This window comes from Dendrobates tinctorius, unplaced genomic scaffold (genome assembly GCF_039654945.1).
Source record: "Dendrobates tinctorius isolate UK_male_01 unplaced genomic scaffold, ASM3965494v1 ptg000159l, whole genome shotgun sequence".
Classification (NCBI taxonomy): Eukaryota; Metazoa; Chordata; class Amphibia; order Anura; family Dendrobatidae; genus Dendrobates; species Dendrobates tinctorius.
In genome coordinates, this window is record NW_027361826.1 from 9,100,826 (window position 1) to 9,117,133 (window position 16,308).

The following is a 16,308-nucleotide window of genomic DNA, read 5'->3' on the forward strand; positions in this document are numbered from 1 at the left end:
GTGTGGTGGATTTGAAAAATAAATCTGAAAACTCTAAGGACAAATATGAATAAATTAAGATAAAAAACTGACCACTTTTAACCAGGCAAAGGGTCCTTTTTCAGATTTGCATTCAGATTTGCTTACAGCTGGGGTGGCAGAGGCTCTCCTCGCCTTCATTCACTATTGACCAACAGACCTGTGGATACAGACACATATATTGTGGTATTGGTCAATGGTGAGGAGCGTGAAGGAGACGTGGGGGAGCAGTTCCCTTAAGAACACCCTGTCTGTGCCACAAATGAAAATGACTGTGCAACTAAAATAGTCCGGGAATCAAATCTGAGTCTGATATTCTGATATACTTTCATGCAGCTGGTGGGCATTAATGGCATTTTAGCCCAGGTGTCTGCCATCCTCTGGTATACATAGATCTGCACTGGTTAATAATCCAGCACCACCTCTTTAGCTGCCAATCCTCTCCCCCTTCTTGAGTTCATCTGTCTCTTTTTTGCCCTTTTACTTATTCATTAGACTGCTTACAGTCACATTATCTGCCTGTCACCAAAGTGGTCACATTACGGCTACCTGTTGTGCGTCTGCTGCTAATCCGAGGGGTCCATCTGTTATTGGAAGCATCAATAAGCGGTATGGCAGGGGCTGGAGGGAGGGCAGATGGGGGGACGGAGGTATTATTTGTAATGTGATGGGTAGGGTAATGGAACGATGTGAGAGAGTATGAGTGTCGCTGTGAAAATGAGAAAACTCTAAACCTGAAGGCGCCATGCCGAAAATCTACAAGTAGAACATATAGCTAACACCTAATAGTCATTAGCGATACTAGGACATTACATAGCGGAGATGTGGCGCTGTCTCGTATGTTGTGCTATTGGGTGTAGACGTCAGTATTGGGGTTGGGGCTAATTACAACTATTCTGTATGGAACAGAGGTACAACTTTTATACAGTGACGTCAGTGTCGTTCCATGGTGATGTCTATGATACACCACGTAGCAGCGTGTTTCAGGCTGCAGATATTTCACACGTTTTAGGTGTAAAGTTGCTGTATGTTATATACTATATGTTACCAGTTATTGTACCTACAGTTTGATCATCATTATATTTGTATTCATCATTATCATGTCACTGTTTTACCAATGCAGACATGACAGCGATCACCTTTGTACATTTTTAAGTTTTTTTCACATTATTTTGAGCATTTTCCAGTAGATCAATAGGAAGAAAGCTTATTCCGAGAGCATTTGAAGGTTTTTCTTCTACGACCATTTTGTAGTAAAATCCACTTATAACTTGGCTAGGGTCAGACGGCCATAGAGACTCTCATCCTAGAGAATTGGGCCGATTATGTAAATGACACTCAGATCATACTCTGATCGGGGTCAGCTCAGTGTGATCTGATTCTCTCGATGAGAGAACTGGAGCACATGTGAGGTGAAGATGGAGAACTGAATGTCTCCTCCATTCTATGAGTGCTTGGAAGTTTGACTGCACTCAGATGTGATCCGAGCGCACCCATAGACTTGCCTTGTTGAGTGCAATCAGAATAAAGGCTCATGCCCATTTGCGATGAAAAAATGGGATTGAATTCGGACCAATGTTATTCTATGATTGTGTCTTCATCCGTGTTTTCTTTTCCAGCTCGGATTGGATCACGATCGGGCTGGAAAAAAATCGCAGCATGCTATGATTGCAATCAGAAATCGGATCACATCCAGCAATAGAAGTCAATGGGTGCAAGAAGGAAATAGCACAGCACTCGCACCATGTGAGTGCTGTCTGATGTTTACGCATTGCTGTCCTTTGAAAAGCCGGCAATTGATGTGCGGCTACAGTAAAATCACACTGACAGCTTACAAAACAATAGATATATACACATAAGATATATATACATATGTCAGTTACAAATACAATTAATATAGTCTGTGTGCAAAATTATGGACATGTATTTAATTAATGATTATTTCATGGAAAAAAAATGGCGTGGGGTCCCCTTATAATTTCTAGCCAGCAATGGCCATGCAGACAGCTGAGGGTTGATGTTAATAGCCAAAGAAGGGACCATGGATAGTGCCCCCCCCCCCCCGGCTAAAAACATCAGCTCCCAGCCGCCCCAGAAAAGGCACAACTCTATGATGCACCAATTTTGGCATGTAGCCTTGCTCTTCCCACTGCCCTGTAGCGGTGGCATATGGGGTAATAGTTGGGGTGTTGATGTCACCTTTGTGACATCAAGCCCCAAGGTTAGTAATGAAGATGTGTCAATTAGATGCCCCCTTTACTAATCCCATAGTCAAATAGTAAATAAAACACAGACACCGTGAGAAAAGAACTTTAATTGAAATAAACACACAGACTCCTTTATTGTTCTTAATAAACCATACTTACAACCTCTGCTAATTCCCCAAAGCCCTCGTTCTTCTGTAATAAACATAAAATAATAAATCAACACTATACCATACCTGTCCGGCGTTCAGTCCCACCCCGTAATCCATATCTGGGGAATATACCGTTTGCAACCAGGACGGTGTTAAGATGCAACCGCCCCGGCTGCAATCTACTGGTGAATGAATGAGATGCGGCCAGCGCAGACTCAGTGACTAGTGGTGACGTCACGGAGTCTGCGCTCCCTCACTGCCTGAACTGCGATGACCTCTTGAGCGTGGGAAAATGCCAGTTCATTTTCCCATGCTCCAGATTTCAGCGAGGGTCAGACTGTGAGGGAGCGCATCATATGTGACATCACCGCTATTCACTGAAGCTGTTCTCGCAGCCGGGCTGAACTGTGACCGCAGTACTGTGGGAAAATATGTGCAGGGGCACATTTATAAGATTATCTCAGCACAGGGACATTTTATTTAAATATCCAATTGTGGAAATTATTATTTTTCCAAAATATATTGATTAAAATGAACCTTTGTTCGCGAGAAAACCCCTTAAGTATAAGTACAGTCCCACACCACGTCTCATCAAGCTCAGGTTTAGTAGACGGGGCACAAACTCTTGATCAGGTCTCTGCAGTCAGTGACTGCAGAACAATCCATCATGGTTTGTCTAAATTCTCCAATCTTAACCTTCAGATCGTTCTTTTTGATAATTCTCATTTCTGCTTCCTTCTCTTTCTCTTTTGCAGCCTGAACAAGTCCTGACACTGTCCGTCTCTAGTTTTTTTTTTTTCATGTAGTTTGCTCTTTATCTAACAAGTTTTGCCTCAGTTTTTTTATGCTTCCTCAGAAGTTTCCCCTACCTGCCAATGCCTTCTGATTTTAACTCCTATGTGTTTTTCGATAGTTTAAATGCTTTATTTTTTAAGGTTGTCTTTTCTTCCTCATCAATCTTTATCCATTTATTGGCTTCCCCTTCTGAGAGTTCAGATATGTCTTTCCAAGATGTGGGTCCATATATGTTGATGTTTTTTTGCTTTGCATCAGAGACGTTAAAGCACCACTCCAGCATTATTTTTTATTTCAGTGCTGGAGTGGTGCCACTAATGTAAGTTCCCTGCCCCTAGTATTACACTCACCAGCCGCCATCTTCAGCTTTTCCCAGCACTGCTCTGCAGCTATCTGCCATCTTGTGATCACAGCCGCTTACTGACCAGAAGTAACGGTCACAAGCTCTCACAGTAAGACCTCCACACATCCGATTTTTGTGTCCGTATGCGTTCCATTTTAAGGACCACAAATACGGACACATGCACACCCATTGTATTCAATAGTGATGCACACATGTCAGGTTTTTCACGTGTGTCCGTGTGAAAAACCCGCAGACATGTCAGTTTCTTACATGCACCACGGACAAAAGTGCTGCACACGTGCACACTGATGGCACACGGATCACATCCATGTGTCATCAGCATGACACGTACCGACTCCTGGGAAAAAGCGGTACAATTTGCCCTGTTCCCAGGCACCGGGTACAGAAGGCAGATCTCATCATTGTTGCCTGGTCTTCCTGTGACCAGACCAGCCCAACCAGGCGCCAATGATGGGAGTTGTATTTACCACCCGCTCTGTACATCGTATGTAAAATTAAGAATTAATTTTAAAAAATGGTGTGGACTCCTGCATGATTTTGATAACCAGCAGAGGAAAAGCTGACCACTGGAGGCTGATGTTACTAATCTGGGAAAGGGAAAAATATCTCACAAGGTTTCCAGGATATTAATAACATCTCAGCTATTTGCTCAGCCTTTACTGGTTAGTTTCCAGAGGGACCCAGATAAAAAATGACTTGGGTGGGGCACATGAGGACTCCATGTCCAATACCTTCTGCGTTTATTCTGCTTCCACCAGTGTCTCTGCTTGAGGTATCTTAATCTTGCTCTTGTTTCCTTCTTGTATGAACTCCTACCCATAGCTCTAAAGGGAATCTGTCACCAGGCTTTTTCTACCTTATATGAGAGCAGCATGATATAGGGGCAGAGACCCTGATACCACTGGAGTGTCACTTAGCAGCAGTTGTGATAGAAAAATGTTCTCTGCCACAGATCTAGCAGTTCTCTGAATGCTGAGCTGTATATAACCCACCCACAACATTGATCGACAGCTTTCTGTGTACACTGTACATAGGCAGAAAGCTGCCTATCAGTGTTGGGAACGGGATTACACAGAGCAGAAGCACTCCATGACACGTAACACCTAGTTCTCTAGTGATGATCTACTGCTGATACAATACTGATTTTATTGAAACAACAACACACAGCCCAGTAAGTGGCACATTGCTGGAATCAGGGTCTCTGCCCCTACATCAATCTACTCTCAAAATAAATAGCAAAATCTTATTTGTAGACTCCTTTTAAGAGAGATTCCAATGTCACCATCTGTGGAGTCCTCCACAATTATATTTCTTTACCTAATGACCTCAGTAATGTGATCACTTCCAGAATTACATTCTTTGTGTACATCTTTATCCTTTTCCTTGCAGAGTCTAATTTTTGTAGTGTCTCCTTAGTATAAATAACTTGCTATTTAGGCTGGATCTTTCATGCAGGGTTTGCAAATCATCCTATATTCCTTTAGCAATGTCCTCGTGTCTTAGATGTATCCGTAGGTAGCTGACCATCTGCCACTAAGTCTATCGGAAGGGACCTCCTGGGCCATCTGGTCCAACCCCCTGCTGAAAGCAGGATTCGCTAAATCATCCCAGTCAGATGTCTGTCCAGACTCTGTTTGAAGACTTCCATTGAAGGAGAACTTGCCACTTCTTGTGGCAGCCTGTCCCACTCATTGATCACTCTGTCAAAAAGTGTTTTCTAATATCTAATCTGTGTCTCCTCCCATTGCTTCTAGTCTTTCCTTGTGCAAATGAGAATAAAGATAATCCTTCTACAATGTGACAGCCCTTGAGATATTTGTAGGCAGCTATTAAGTCTCCTCTCAGTCTTCTCTTTTGCAAGCTAAACATTCCCAAATCCTGCAACCTTTCCTCATAAGACAGGGTTTGCAGACCGGTCACCATTCTGGTCGCTCTTTTCTGAACTTGCTCCAGTTTGTTGATGTCTTTTTTAAAATGTGGCGCCCAAAACTGGACACCGTATTCCAGATGAAGTCTGACCAAAGAGGATTAGAGGGCAATAATGACTACACGTGATCTAGACTGTATGCTTCTGTTAATACATCCTAGAATTGCATTTGCCTTTTTTGCTGCTGCATCACACTGTTGACTCATTCAGTCTGTGATCTATTAGTATACCCAAGTCTTTTTCACATGTGCTGTTGCTTAGCCCTATTCCTCCCATTCTGTATATGCTTTTTTCATTTTTATTGCCCAGTTGTAGTACTTTGCATTTTTCCCTGTTAAAAACCATTCTGTTAGTTGCTGCCCACTGCTCCAGTTTATATCTTTTTGAATCCTCTCTCTCTTCTCTAGTATTAGCTATCCCTCCTAGCTTTGTGTCATCAGCAAATTTAATCAGTTTACTGTTGTGAGTTCATTTTCCCCTTCACCGTTGATGTCTGATGAACTCCCTCTGCTGGTGAGGAGAGGTAGTAAAATTGATTGGGTTGGGAAGAACCTGTCATCTGAACAGGTGGAGCCTGATTGGACACCCGGAATCACTGAGTGGATATAAGGCAGCTGACGCCCTACTGGGGTGCTGGTGATCCTTTCTGCTCTGAGCTCTTGCAAACCAGTTCAGTACCTGTCTTCTGAAAGCTAAGTTTTTGCTCTCTTATTTTTCCATGAGATTGTGTCTGTTTACTTATTGTTTGTGTTCTGCCTGACCTTGTTGGTACAGGCTGAGCTCCATTTTTGTCTCTGGTCAAGTTGATCTTTTGCTCAGTCTTCAGAATATACCTGAGTGCTGATATAGTGATTTTGAAGTCTAGTGACTCCAGGGCCTTTTTTCTATCACACGTGTTGGACATTATTTTGGCAGTATTTTTGCGGATTGCAGCCAGCATCTTTTCTGTCCTTTCCTATTTAGTTAGTTGGGCCCCATCGTTTGCTCAACCTGTCTTTCTGTGTGTGTTTGTGTTTTCATCTGCTTTTCACCGACAATACATGTTGGGGGCTGTCTATTGCTTTGGGGTCTGCTCTGGGGCAGTTTAGATTTCCCCTTTCTTTCTTTAGGTTTATTTAGTTCTCCGGCTGTGAACGAGGGGTCTAGGGCACCGTAGGAACCCCCCACGGCTACTGTTAGTTGTGTGAATAGGATCAGGGGTCTGCAATCCGATAGCTACCAACCTCTCCGGTTTTCTGGACTTAGCTTGTATTTTTGTTTTTTCCTCCTTCGGTGACTCATTCATAACAGTTTACCCTCAATTCCTTCATCTAAATCGTTGATAAAGATTTTGAACAATACAGGGCACAGGACAGAGCCCTCTGGTACCCCACTTGAGACATTCTTCCAACTGGATGTGCAGCCATTTATGACCACTCTTTGGGTCCGATCACTAAGCCAGTTATGAATCCACCTAACAGTTGCTTTGTCCATTCCATACCTAGTCATTTTTTCAATAAGGATTGTGTGAGATACTTTGTCAAATGCTTTGCTGAAGTCAAGATATACTGTATCTACAGCATTTCCCTGGTCCACCGAATCAGTGATTCCGTCATAGAAGGAAATTAAGTTAGTCTGACATGACTTATTAGTTACAAACCCATGCTGACTCTGTTTAATCACTTCATTCTTATCCAGGTACTGACATGTTGTTTAATAATTTGTTCAAAGATCTTTCCTGGTATAGAAGTCAGACTCACCGGCCTATAGTTGCCTGGGTCACCTTCTTCCAGTTTTTGAAGATAGGAACAACATTTGCTCTTCTCCAGTCTTCTGGGACTTCTCCTGTTCTCCAAGAATTTTCAAAGATTTTGGAGAGGGGTTCAAAAATTTCTTCTGCTATCTCCTTCAGTACTCTGGGGTGTAATTCAGCTGGACCTGGAGACTTGAATTCATTTAGGTTAGCTTAGTGTTTTCTCACTATCTTTCTGTTTATAGATATCCTGAAATCTTCATTCCCTTAATAGGACAGTGAAGAACAGTTGATGTTACATTTCCTTTCTGAGAGAAAACAGATGCAAAATAGGAATTTAAAAGTTCAGCCTTCTCAACATTCTGTCTTACCATTTCATCATTTTCATCCTGTAAAAATCCTATAGCATCTTTGACTTTTCTTTTACTTTTGACATATCCCCAAAATCCTTTATTATTGCTTTTGACGTCTCTTGCAAGCCTCAATTCATTGTCAGCTTTAGATAATCTGATTTGTGCCCTGCAGGTTCTGCAGACAGCATTATATTCTTCTTTAGATGTGCCTCCCTCTTTCCATTTTATAAACATTTCTTTCTTCCCTTTTAGCATGTGCTTAAGTTCTGTATACATCCATCCTGGTTTCCTTAACCCATTTACCCACCCAAGGGGGGTTTGAACGTTCATGACCGTGCCAATTTTTTTCAATTCTGACCACTGTCCCTTAATGAGGTAATAACTCTGGAACACTTCCATGGATCCCAGTGATTCTGACATTGTTTTCTCATGACATATTGTACTTCATGTTAGTGGTAACATTTCATTCAAATAACTTGTGTTTATTTGTGAAAAAAACAGAAATTTGGTGAAAATTTTGAAAATTTTGCAATTTTCCAACTTTGAATTTTTATGCCCTTAAATCACAGAGATATGGCACACAAAAAAAACTTAATAAATAGCATTTCCCATATGTTTACTTTACATCAGCACAATTTTGGAACAAAATTTTTTTTTTGTTAGGAAGTTATAAGGGTTAAAATTTGACCAGCGATTTCTCATTTTTGCAACACCATTTTATTTTTACGGATCACATCACATTTGAAGTCACTTTGAGGGGTCTATATGATAGAAAATACCAAAAAGTGACACCATTCTAAAAACTGCACTCCTCAAGGTGCTCAAAACCACATTCAAGAAGTGTATTAACCCTTCAGGTGCTTCACAGGAATTTTTTGAATGTTTAAAAAAAAAATGAACATTTAACTTTTTTTCACAAAAAAATTACTTCAGGTCCAATTTTTTTTGGTTTACCAAGGGTAACAGGAGAAATTGGACTGCAAAACTTATTGTGCAATTTGTCCTGAGTACGCTGATACCTGATATGTGGGGGGGAAACCACTGTTTCGGCGCATGGGAGAGCTGAGAAGGCAAGGAGCGCCGTTTGACTTTTTCAAAGCAAAATTGGCTGGAATTCAGATCGGACGCCATGTCACGTTTGGAGAGCCCCTGATGTGCCAAAACAGTGGAAACCCCCCACAAATGACTCCATTTTGGAAACTAGACCCCCCAAGGAACTTATCTAGATGTGTGGTGAGAACTTTAAACCCCCAAGGGCTTCACAGACGTTTATAACGTACAGCCATTCAATTAAAAAATCATATTTTTTCCACAAAAATGATCTTTTCACCCTCAATTTTTATTTTTCCAAGGGTAACAGGACCCTAAAAGTTATTGTGCAATTTGTCCTGAGTACGCTGATACCCCATATGTGGGGGTAAACCACTATTTGGGCGCATGGCAGAGCTCGGAAGGGAGGCAGCGCCATTTGACTTTTTTGGCAGGAATTGGGATTGGACGCCATGCCGCGTTTGGAATGCCCCTGATGTGCCTAAACAGTGGAAACCCGAACAAATTACACCATTTTGGAAATTAGACCCCCCCAAGGAACTTATCTAGATGTGTGGTGAGCACTTTGAACCCCCAAGGGCTTCACAGAAGTTTATAACGCCCGGGCGTGAAAATAAAAAAATCATATTTTTTCCAGAAACATGATCTTTTAGTCCCCAATTTTTTATTTTCCCAAGGGTAACAGGAGAAATTGGACCCCAAAAGTTGTTGTCCAATTTGTCCTGAGTACGCTGATGCCCCATATGTGGGAGAAAACTACTGTATGGGCACACGTTGGGGCTCGGAAGGGAAGTAGTGCACGTTTTGGAATGCAGACTTTGATGGAATGGTCTGCGGGTGTCATGTCGCGTTTGGAGAGCCTCTGATGTGCCTAAACTGTTGAAACTCCCCACAAGTGACCCCATTTTGGAAACTAGACCCCCCCCCAAGGAACTTGCCTAGATATGTGGTGAGCACTTTGAGCCCCCAAGTGCTTCACAAAAGTGTATAACGCCCGGGCATGAAAATAAAAAATCAAATTTTTTTTCCACAAAAATGATATTTTTGCCCCCAATTTTTTATTTTCCTAATAGTAACAGGAGAAATTGGACCCCAAAAGTTGTTTTGCAATTTGTCCTGAGTAGGCTGATACCCCATATGTGGGGGTAAAATACTGTTTGGGTGCATGGCAGCGCTTGGAAGGGAAGGAGCACCATTTGAATTTTTCAATGCAGAATTGGCTGGAATTGAGATCAGACGCCATGTTGCGTTTGGAGAGCACCTGATGTGCCCACACAGTGGAAACCCCCCAATTCTAACTCCAACCCTAACCCCAACACACCCCTAACCCTAATCTCAGCCCTAACCCTAGCCCTAACCCTAATGGGAAAATGGAAATAAATACATTTTTTTTTTTATTTTATTATTTTTCCCTAACTAAGGGGGTGATAACGGGGGGAGGGTTTGATTTACTATTTATGGCGGTTTTTATTTTTTGCAGCTGTCACATGCTAAAAGACGCTTTTTATTGTAAAAATAGTTTTTGCATCACCACATTTTGAGAGCTATAACTTTTCTGTATTTTGACCCACCGAGTCATGTGAGGTCTAATTTTTTGCGGGACAAGTTGATGTTTTTATTGGTACCATTTTTGGGCACGTGACATTTTTTGATCGCTTTTTATTCCGATTTTTGGGAAGCAGAATAAACAAAAAAATAGAATTTCTTTTGGGGGGTGCGTTTACACTGTTCCGCGTGCGGTAAAATTGATAAAGCGGTTTTATTCTTCGGGTCAGTATGGTTACTGCGATACCTCATTTATGTCATTTTTTTGTTTTGGCGCTTTTATGCAATGAAAACAATTTTATATAAAAAATAATTATTTTTGCATCGCTTAATTCTGCGAGCTATAACTTTTTTTTATTTTTTCGCTGATGATGCTGTGTGGAAGCTCGTTTTTTGCGGGACAAGATGTTGTTTTCAGCGGTACCATGGTTATTTATATCCGTCTTTTTGATTGCGCGTTATTGCACTTTTTGTTCGGTGGTATGATAATAAATAATTTTTTTTTTGCTTTGTGTTTTATTTTTATTTTTAAGGGGCTCACTAAAGGGGTTAACTAATGGGACATTTTTATAGGGCGGGTCGTTACGGACGCGGCGATACTAAATATGTGTACTTTTATTGTTTTGCTTTTTTTTTATTTCCAAAAAATGAATTTATTAGGGAATATTTTTTTTTTTAAATTTATTTAGCGACTTTTTTTTTGTAAATTATTTTTACACTTTTTTTTAACTTTATTACATTGTCCCAGGGGGGACATAACTGTCATGTAACAGATCGCTGATCTGTCACATCACAGATCGCTGTCACAGGCAGCGCAGCGATCTGTCACAGGCAGTGCAGAAGGCTTCCTCATGCCTGCGCTTTGCAGGCACTGAGGAAGCCGGCTCCCTGCAGGCCCCCAAAGGTCCCCGCCGCCATTTTGGATCCGGGGACTTGCAGGGAAGGAGACCCCTGCAGCAGCGCTGCACATTGCGCTGCTGCAGGGGTCTCGGGGAAGCACGGAGGGAGCCCCATCCCTGCCGATGCTTCCCTAAACCCCGGTACACTGCGATCGTGTTTGATCGCAGTGGGCCAGGGGTTAACGTGTCGGGGGCGGTCCGTGACCGCCTCTGACACATAGTGCTGGGTGTCAGCTGTGAAAATCAGCTGACACCCGGCTGCGATCAGCGGCGCTCACCCTGCTAGACGTACTATCCCGTCCCCGGTCATGGGGGCCCGGGTACCGTGGACGGGATAGTACGTCGGATGTCAGGTAGGGGTTAAATGTTTCCTATTCTTCCCTCTTTTCGGAATTGTTAACAATTGTGCTTTGAGAATTTCATTTTTCAAGATTTCCCATCCTTCCTGGACATTTTTGTCTTTAAGGATATCCAGCCATTGGATCCCTCCAATTCTCTTTCTGAATCCCTTAAAATCTGCCTTTCTGAAATCTAACCTTGACGTCTGAGTCTTCACAGGTCTTCCTCCTCTAGTTATCCAAAATAGCATGGTCGCCACCTCCTAGGGTCCCAGTCACTTTTACCTCCTCAACCATTTCCTCCCTGTTTATAAGGATTAGATCCAAGGTAGCAGTTCCCCTTCTTTTCTCCCCCACCTTTTGGAAGATAAAGTTGTCAGCAAGAGAGGATAAGAATTTCCTTGACCTGTCAGTTTTGCCTGAGAGAGATTCCCAACAAATGTCTGGATAGTTGAAATCTCCCATGACAACTATGTCATATTTTTTGGAGAACTTGGCCATTTGTTGCATAAAGAGTTCATCCATATCTTCGGCTTGCACAGGCGGCCTGTAGTAAATGCCTACAATGGTGTCCTTTCCATTGTTCTGTCCTTGTATTCTTACCCAAACAGTTTCCACAGAACTCCCAGTCTCTGAAGCTTCAATCTCTGTGCAGATATACGCGTTTCTAACATACAATGCGACACCTCCTCCTCATTTATCAAGTCTGTTTCTTGCAAATAAGTTGTATCCTTCTAGTCTTGTATTCCAATCATGTGTATTGTCCCACCAAGTTTCTGTGATTCCAATGACATCATATTTTTTTTCCTGTGTTAGGCCTCTTTCACACATCAGTTTTTTGCCTTCAGGCGCGATCCGGCTTTTTTTGGAAAAAACGGATCCGGCAAAATGCAATGCCGGATCCGGTTTTTCCCCATTGACTTGCATTAGCGCCGGATCGTGCCGGATGGCATTGCATTTCATCCGTTTTTTGCCGGATCCGGCAACTTGTCTCATTCCGGCGTCTTGAAAAAACGTCTACTGTAACGTTTTTTGTCTCCGGCGAAAAAGCCGGAAGCGCCGGATCCGGCGCTTCCAGCTTTTTGCTACAATGAAAGTCTATGGGCGCCGGAATGCGCCGGATCCAGAAAAAGACGGATCCAGCAACCGGATCCGGTTTTTTTAAGTCTGCGCTTGCTCAGATCCAATTGGCCAGCCTCCAGGAACAGAGACGGATCCAGCAAAAAAACGGATCCGTTTCTACAGTTCTCTAAAATTTATGCCGGATCCGTTTTTTCTAAAAAAAGCCGGATCATGCCTGACGGCAAAAAACTGATGTGTGAAAGTAGCCTTAGTAGTTCCAATTCTCCTTGTTTGTTGCCCATGCTTTGTGCATTAGTATAGAAACATTTTAGTTTGTGATTGGTTTCTCTTTCTCCAATATTTTGATTATTTAGATTCTTTGTTCTTCCTTTCCACTTCTAACAGCAGAGTTCTCAATAGCATTTGTCAGGTGTATGACTTTTTCTGGTCTTTTGCTTCCCTTCCCACATTGTTCTAGTTTAAAGCTCTCCTTACAAGTGTAGCAAGGCGACTTCCAAATACATGCTTTCCAGTCTTCGTAAGGTGCACCCCATCTCTAGCAAGTAGTCCATCGTATAAGTAGTTCACTCCGTGATCCAGAAATCCAAATCGTTGCTGACGGCACCATCGACATAGCCAGTTGTTCACCTGCATAATCTTATTCCACCTCCTTGTTCCATGGCCATCTACTGGGAGGATGGAAGAGAAGACCACCTGCGCTCCCAGTTCTTTTACTTTCTTACCTAAGTTTTCAAAGTCACTGCAAATGGTTTCCAGGTCGTTTCTTGCGGTGTCATTTGTCCCCACATGTAGTAGCAGGAATGGGTAGTCATCTGTAGGTCTGAAGAGTCCTGATATCCTGTCAGACACATCTTTAGTTTTTGCACCTGGAAGACAGCACATTTCTCTTGAGGTTATATCCGGTCTGCAGATAGCGGCCTCTGTTCCTCTCAACAGGGAATCCCCCATGACCACCACTCTCTGTCTCTTCTTCACAACATTTTTCTTTCTCCATCCAGGAGGACTCTGAAGGCGTACAAGGTTGCTGTTTGTGGGCAAAGTCTTATCCTGATGTATTTCTTCATCGTTCTCCTGCGTGAGAGCCTGGTACTGGTTCCTGAGAAGTATGGGCGCTGACTGCCTCCTGATCCTCCTGCTTCTCTGGGTCGCATGTCTCCATTCCTCTGTTTCTTCAGGTGCACTTCGAATTTCTTCTCTTTCTGTAACATGAAGAGATAATTCTGCTCTGTAGCTCTTCACCTTCCTTAATGATCTTCAATGTAGCTAACCTCTCCTAGGGACACAAGTTTGCATTTGTGGCATGTGAAGTTTGGCTTGTCCACTGGTAAGTCTGTGAACATGAGCAAGAAATGCAGCTCACCAAATGGCTCTTGCATGTCTGTTTTTCCTGTCCCGTTCCTGGTTTGTAGTAATAACCTGGTACAGGTCACACTGCAGTGTGGATTTAAAATCTGCAACATGTACATTTATGCTGGGAATCCACACCGTTGATGCCACCCTTTGAAATGCATAGGCAGATCTGATCAATGATTCCACCTATGTGGAGTTAAAGAGTTAAATTTATTAAAAGCTTGGATCCTGACTAGAGTTGAGCGATACCGTCCGATACTTCAAAGTATCGTATCGGATGGTATCGGCCGATCTTTAAAAAAAGTATCGGTATCGCCGATTCCGATACCGGAAGTCCCATTCAAGTCTATGGGACTTCCGGTATCGGAATAAGAAAAACCCTTTCCTGCCCTTGTACAGCCTCTCTGGGGTCTGTACGGGCCTTTCGGGGGGCTGTGCCGGCCTGCCAGGGGGTCTGTGCAGGCTCCGGTGGTCTGTGCCGGCCTGCCGGGGGGCTGTGCAGGCTCCGGTGGGCTGTGCCGGCCTGCCGGGGGGCTGTGCCGGCCTGCCGGGGGGCTGTGCCGGCCTGCCGGGGGGCTGTGCAGGCTTCGGGGGTCTGTGCAGGCATCGTCCGATGGGACTACAAGTCCCATCGGGCGATGCCTGCTACCATGACAGTGATTGACACATTAGCCAATGATGGGACAGTAGTAGTCCCATCATCCGGCTAATGTGTTAAATGTAAAAAAAAAAAAAAAAAAATTACATGCTACATACATACAACATGCATACTACATACATGCTACATTCATACTACATACTACATACATGCTACATTCATACTACATAAATACTACATGCAACATACATACTACATATATACTACATACATACTACATATATACTACATGCTACATACTACATACATACTACATGCATGCTACATACATACTACATGCTACATACATACCACATACATACTACATGCATGCTACATACATACTGCATGCATGCTACATATATACTACATGCTACATGCTACATACATACTACATACATACCACATACATACTACATGCTACATGCTACATACATACTACATATATACTACATGCATGCTACATACATACTACATATATACTACATGCATGCTACATACATACTGCATGCTACATGCATGCTACATACATACTACATACATACATACCACATATATACTACATACATACAATACATTCATACAATACATACATAGACATACAGTACATATAACATAGAGTAACATACTTACCAATACTTGTCACATTGTTCCCCGAAGCCATTGTCGTCTACGGAATAAATATTAACATAACAAACCACAAAAATACTCACCCACGATCCGAAGCAGTCCACGAGTGTGTCCCACGACGATCTTGGGTAGAGAACGGCAGCATCAGATGATGCTGCCGTTCTCTACGGGCTGCAGGAATCCAATGACGGAAGGTAGGTATCCTTCCGCACTGTATTCCTCCGCCACTTAAAAAAAAAAAGTCCCTAGTCTCACTTTATGCCATTGCTGCGTGGGAATTTCCCACACAGCAATGGCATAAAGTGAGACTAGGGACTTTTTTTTTTTTAAGTGGCGGAGGAATACAGTGCGGAAGGATACCTACCTTCCGTCATTGGATTCCTGCAGCCCGTAGAGAACGGCAGCATCATCTGATGCTGCCGTTCTCTACCCAAGATCGTCGTGGGACACACTCGTGGACTGCTTCGGATCGTGGGTGAGTATTTTTGTGGTTTGTTATGTTAATATTTATTCCGTAGACGACAATGGCTTCGGGGAACAATGTGACAAGTATTGGTAAGTATGTTACTCTATGTTATATGTACTGTATGTCTATGTATGTATTGTATGAATGTATTGTATGTATGTAGTATATATGTGGTATGTATGTATGTAGTATGTATGTAGCATGCATGTAGCATGCAGTATGTATGTAGCATGCATGTAGTATATATGTAGTATGTATGTAGCATGCAGTATGTATGTAGCATGCATGTAGTATATATGTAGTATGTAGTATGTATGTGGTATGTATGTAGCATGCAGTATGTATGTAGCATGTATGTAGTATGTATGTAGTATATATGTAGTATGTATGTAGCATGTAGTATGTATGTAGCATGCATGTAGTATGTATGTAGTATGTATGTAGCATGCAGTATGTATGTAGCATGTATGTAGTATATATGTAGTATGTATGTAGCATGTAGTATGTATGTAGCATGCATGTAGTATGTATGTAGTATGTATGTAGCATGCAGTATGTATGTAGCATGTAGTATGTATGTAGTATTTTTTTTTTTTTTAACATTTAACACATTAGCCGGATGATGGGACTACTACTGTCCCATCATTGGCTAATGTGTCAATCACTGTCATGGTAGCAGGCATCGCCCGATGGGACTTGTAGTCCCATCGGACGATGCCTGCACAGACCCCCGAAGCCTGCACAGCCCCCCGGCAGGCCGGCACA

The 16,308-nt window shown here is 42.5% G+C and overlaps 1 protein-coding gene across 1 annotated transcript in view; it reads left to right on the forward strand.

Moving 5' to 3' along the window:
• Positions 1 to 16,308, forward strand: part of LOC141052290 (uncharacterized) — a 66,438-nt gene that overhangs the window by 4,640 nt on the left and 45,490 nt on the right. The gene's annotated exons all lie outside the window — the stretch shown is intronic.